Here is a 6,589-nt window from a genome sequence, read left to right on the forward strand (position 1 = left end):
ATATATTTTTATAAATATATATTATTTAATATATTTTTAATTTAGATTTTATATTTTAATATATATTTTATATTTTTAATTAATTTTTTATATATATTTAATATAATTATTTTTTTATAATTTTTTTTCCAAATAAATCAGAAGAAGAGGACAAAATAATAACTATGATCACCCAAATAAATAGATAACATGACCCGGACCCTGCAAAATACTTTGCTGTTTCAAAAGGTGTTTTCCTCTGATTGCGTTATTTTTATCCTCTCTGAACCATACATATGCATGTGCAACATTGATTTTCATTTGAACATATTCCTTTTATATATGCATTGAATACGTTATACTTATATGTTATATCTGAGTCCAGCGCAAGACCATGAACTTTAAATACAAAAAATGGTTGCACCAATTTTATGAATTTTGGTTGCTGGCACAACAGGGTCCCTTTTATTTTCTAGTTATATTTCTTTTTATGATTAAGTATTTGACATTTCTTTCACTCATGTCATGAAAAATCAAGCGACAACAAATAGTAATAAGATCAAAAATTGTTATTGTGTTGGTACTCTTTCATTTTCCTTCTCTTTCATTTGTAGAAAGGAGACACAATCTTGTCTTCTCTTTTTCCATTGTAAAAGCAAGAGAGGATAGATCTCGTATCTTGCAAGAGGGGGCCAGGATCTCCCACGGTCTGTACTTGACATTTTTTCACATGTGCATCACGTGACAACCATCAAGGACTTCTTTCTTAAAATATGATACAGTTGGAAACTATAAATAACGTATTCATATAATTTTGTTACAAATTTGGAAAAAGACACCTTTATGAAAGCCAGATTGAGCTATGAATTTGCAGTTGGTGTATCCGGGTCAATCAAAACTTAGCGTAAACTTGAATGGGAAACTTCAACTCAACCTATTAAAATTCACAAATTCGATTAGAAGACGAATTGGTTGGTAAATATTGGTAAATCTTATTAGTTTAAGATTTTAGAGAATAATGATTTCACAGTATATTTTATGACTAAAAAATCTAAAATTTAATCTGCTGACAAAAAAAATTAGTACAAAGCAAATAAAAAAAGACATATGTAAATTAAAATTCATGCAAACCTAAAATAGATAAATTCTTATGTGGAGAGTATATTAAAAATATAACTATTCATATGTCTTCTCTTATCAATTTAAATTTTTAAAATAAATAATTTTATGTTATTGAATTTTAAATGTGAATTATCATTTTACATCAATCGGATTTAGATTATGTAAAAAATATATATTTGAAAGATCACGCTGTCATAAAAATTTACTAATTTTAATATCTCATCAAGATTTTGAATTTTCGAACTCCTTCAAGCTTAAAAGTAAACTAATAATAAAAAATTTACAATTTAACTTGAGAATCTGAATATACAAAGTAGAAACCTTGGGGTGTATGTATGTGATGAGGTGATTGAACTAATGTGGTAACTAAATAAGGGAAAAGCAATTGCAAGGTGGTGTAGTGTATGGGACAGTACATATATAGAAACTGAATGGATAGTTGAAATTTGCGATAGATTTGTTGGGCATAGGCCATGGTGGTGAGTTCAATGCATGCTATATTAAGTCCCTGATTCACATGGAGGTGAGGGCCAATATAGTTAGTTGAATGAGGACAAGCCAACTCACTTGTTAGTAGTTTCTAATCAACAATCATAAAAGGAAGGGAAAGATAAAGGGCTCTCACATAGTACCTAAATGATTGTCCACCTTCCTTCATTCCTATGCTCACCTTTTATTCAGTCTCAGCAACCTTACCCCTCACATCTCATCTCATCTATCTCCCAGTTTTACTCTTCCACATTCCAAGTAACAATTTTATTTATTTTTCCTTCATTTGAAGAATCAAGGGATATATGCAACCTCTTATGGGAAATAATAACTTCATTTTCCTTTAAATTATTGCAACTCATCATTTCGTGGTTTCTAGCTATTTTTAAGTTAACTTTGTTCCTAGTGTTTGATATTGCAAAAATGTGAGTTACATTATACGTTAACTCTATTTTTGTGTTATTGTGTCATAGTCAACTAAATTTCTCTTATTATGAAAAGGAATTGCATAATAAGATTCTCTTCTTGGACTCTAATTTTTTCTAATATTTTATTTAAATTAATTAAATATTTATTTACAAAAATGTGCCATCTTCTGTGAAGTATTTATTATAAATTTTTGAAGAGATCCCAAGTACACCCTGGATATATAATAAAACCCAACTTGTAAATTTTCAGATATTACATGCAGTTCGCTAAAAACCTAGGCAAATTGTACTAGTTTTCCAAATTAGTAGGTAAATTGTGCTGGTTGGTCCCGTAGTTACTGCTTCTCAACCATGCAGTTTGTCTAATACTTACACGGATGGTGTGGTTTTGTAATTCAATTTGATACGGTTTGTAATATATTGGTATATTTTTATTTTTTGATTAATTTAATTTTATTTGAATAATTTAAAATTTTAAAATTATTAAATTTTTAATTTAATTTGATAAAAATAAAAGTATTCCTATTATTATACTCATCTGATAAAAATAATACTAGTACTCTTATTTTTAATTTAAAATTAACGGTTTTAAACCGTTAATTTTTTTTTTAAAATCGAATAAATATAATTAATTATACAAAAAAATTATACGAGTACATTTATTTTTATCAAATTAAATAAATCATATATCTATTTAAAATTTTTAAAATCCTTCTAATTTTTAGATTTTAAATTATTTAAATAAAATTAAAAAATTAAAAAGAATAAAATATATCCAAAATTATATCAAAGTATATCAAATGGGAAACACTCAAATTAAATAAAGACGTTTAAAACATCTTTTTTTTTAAAGATGTTTGTTAGTCATTAAAATTCAACACAGATAATGATTAAAATTAGATCATACAAATTGATTTGGCTAAGAATCAGTAAATTATATCTTAAATCGGTCTAAATTAATATTTTTTTATAAAAAATAATTATAATATTTCTATTATAAAAAATAAATAAATTATTATTATTATTATTATTATTATTATTATTATTATTATTATTATTATTATTATTATTATTATCCTAAATCTTAACCCTTCTCTTCTCTCTGTGTCGTTTTAGGATTAAAATTTAGAGTTTTCAAAATTATATATAATATGAGAATTTTAGTTATTTTTATAATAGGATTATTGTAGTCATTTTTTATAAAAAAATATTAATTTTGATCGATTTAATGTTTGGTTTACCAATTTTTGAGTCAAAATTAATTTATTTGATGTAATTTTGACAAAAATAATATGATTTAATTAATTATATGTATTAAATTTTAATTATTAAAAAACATCTTAAAAATTATTCTTAAACGTCTTTATCTAAATGGCTTCCGTATCAAATTGGGTTGTAGAACACAATTCCCGGGAACTAAAAAGGTTGCCTACTTGTTAAGTGAGTTACATGCAATGTCTAAAAAAATTCCTATCCTGATAATCTAATATTATTTTATTTTTTTTAAAAATAATATTTTTTTTAATTTATAAAAAAATCCTCATTACTAGCCATATCTATGAACTAAAAGAGAAGAGAAAGTAGTAGTGTGGATCATAGTTATCAAAATCAAACTATTGATCAAACCGGTTTATTAGTTTATTAGTTTAATTGATAAGTCATTAATTAAACTGGTTGACTCAATTTCACATAAATAAAAAATATAAAATAGTAAACAAAATTTAAAATTAAAATTTAAAATATATATATTCACTAATATTTTAAGAATCAAGCCCTAACAAATTATAATTAACAAATTATAATCCAATTATCAATATATAATTATATAAAATTTTAGTATTTTTCATAATAAAAATTTTTTAATTTTATTTTTGTATTAAAGTAACTATTTTTAATTTTAATAAGTAACTAATTTGTTTATATTTTTTTATTATTATATACTATATGTATTTATTGAAAAAATAATATTAATAAATATTATATAATAATAAAAAATAATTATATTATTATAATTAATAAAAATATCTGATATTTTTATTTATATATGTTTAATAACATTTATATTTATATTAATAATTATGCCTAATAAAAAATATAATTAATTTAAACATAAGTGAGTATAAACAAAAATAATATCTAACAAAATTGTACATTTTTACTATATATTAATGGCAAAAAAAATGTAATAACAACTAATAAGGAGGAATTAGGTTTAAACTACATCTTCATCAATTTTAGAAATTTTACCCGAGCTTGGATGGATTTTTACTTAATTTTTTGAGTTTGATTGATTCTTGTCGGTTTTCAAGCAGAAGGGATCCTCAGACTAAACCAGTCCAATTAGTAATTTGGTTTATTGGTTTTTTAATCAAATCTGTCGGTCTAATTCGATTTTGATAACTATGGTATAGACGGATTATGATTAGCGTTGCATGCTTCAAGTTCCTTATTCACAAACAAGAAAAAAAAAGTTTTTGTCACGCTTTTAAAACGTGTCAAAAATAATAATAAAGAACAGTGCCAACTGGCTCTATCAGCACACACTACAACATTTTAAGGTTGAGGCAACATTAAAAAGTGTTGCCTAAAAGCTGATAAAAAGTTGCTTTTAATCTATGGCAACATTTTTGGACCTAAGGTAACGTTTTTGGGCGGCGTTGCATATGCAGCCGTTGCCTTAGATCAAGGCAACACTTTTTTGTTTCAAAAGCAACGCTTTTGAGAGCAACGTTGGTAAGTGTTGCCTTGGTTGAAAAAGCCTTTGGTTGAAAAACAACAACACTTCAAAAGTGTGTTTGAGACAACACTTTTTCAGTGTTGTCTTTTCTCTTATATTTTGGCCACTCTAAAAAGTATTGCTTATTTGCAATAAAATACAACCCTTTTACGTGTTGCTTATAAGTTTAAATTCGCAATACTTTAAAGTGTTGCCTATTAGTTATGAATATGCAACCCTTTAAAGCATTGCCTTTCTTTTGGATATGCAACCTATACAAGTGTTGCCTTTTCTTTGGATATGCAACCATACAAGTGTTGTCTAATATTCAAAATATGCAACTAATAGAAGAGTTGCCTCTTTGGTAAAAATAAAAGTTACTTTTTAATAAAAATACACAAAATAAATTATTAATAATAAGAGACAAAATAACTAATAATAAAATTTATAAAAGAGACAAAATAACTAATAATAAAATTCTAATTAAAATAGATATTAAAAGGTTTAATTAGTATTTGAAATACATGTTCATCAATAATTCTCAACAAAATAATAAATTCTTGTCTAACAATAATTGTCATAACAAAATAGTAAGTAATATTTATCAAAAAAATATCAATTTACTTACATATTTTATATCCATGCTTGACTTGTCTCATATGCTAAATCTGGCAAATAATCACACAAAAAAAGTATAGTATTAAACTGAAAAATTATAAAAAATTTCTTTATAATATTAAATACTATAGATATAAAAGCAAATTACCAACTCATACTTTATATCTTTATACGAGAGGAGAAGCAAATTAAAACATGTTTAAAATTAGCAAAACAAATTAAAACATGCCACCTCAAACACAAATTACAACAAATAGTACAGGTTTCAAATAGTTGAACTTAAAAATATCTCCGGAGAAGTCCTGTTGACCTCATTTGAGACCATAATTCAAATTAAAAACATGCCACTCAAACACAAATTACAACAATAGTAAGGTTTCAAATAGTTGTGAACTTAAAAATATCTCCGGAGAAGTCCTGTTGACCTCATTTGAGACCATAATTATCAATTACTTTCCCTCGTTTACAATGAATGAATTAGCATGGAGTGGTTTCTAACATCTGATGCAAGCAAATAACGTTAGATTAATATCACTCAACAGGTTTGTAAGGATTAACATTGTAGTAAAGAAGTTAAAGAGTGTGTAATACCTAGGACTACTTTCAAAGCTTCTCAAATAGTACCCTCTGGGATGTTGACAAAGGGTTCCTACCCACAACAAGTGTAATCAACACTGAGAATTTATAATAGTACATAATTTAAGACATAAGTTGAAAACTTAATATTGTGAATCTTTTTCAGTTAAGAGAATAACCCAAGGGTCAAGGCATCCATCGTGTAGCCTTAACTCCCAGATAAAAAGTCATTATCCGGTGGAAAGCAAACATGAATGATTGAGTTCACTATTCATGCAGCTTCAAAACTTCAATAATAAGATACTAATCTTTTTCCAGTTAAGAGAAATAACCCAAGGGTCAAGGCATCCCATCGTGTAGCCTTAACTCCCAGATAAAAATGTCATTATCCGGTGGAAAGCAAACATGAATGATTGAGTTCACTATATCATGCAGCTTCAAAACTTCAATTAATAAGATACTATAATCTGTATTGGACAAGGGAAGCTACAAGAACAGAAATTACCATGGACTCGTGCAATGTTTTTTTTTAACCTTCTCTAATGTAACAACAAGAAGCAGATTTATTAAACTTATAGGAACTTTCTGCGGACTACTCATATCTTCATCACCACACTAATTCTAAAGCCAATCCCGTTGGATATATTGGTTAGAGAAGACC

This window comes from Arachis stenosperma, chromosome 1 (genome assembly GCF_014773155.1).
Source record: "Arachis stenosperma cultivar V10309 chromosome 1, arast.V10309.gnm1.PFL2, whole genome shotgun sequence".
NCBI classification, from domain to species: Eukaryota; Viridiplantae; Streptophyta; class Magnoliopsida; order Fabales; family Fabaceae; genus Arachis; species Arachis stenosperma.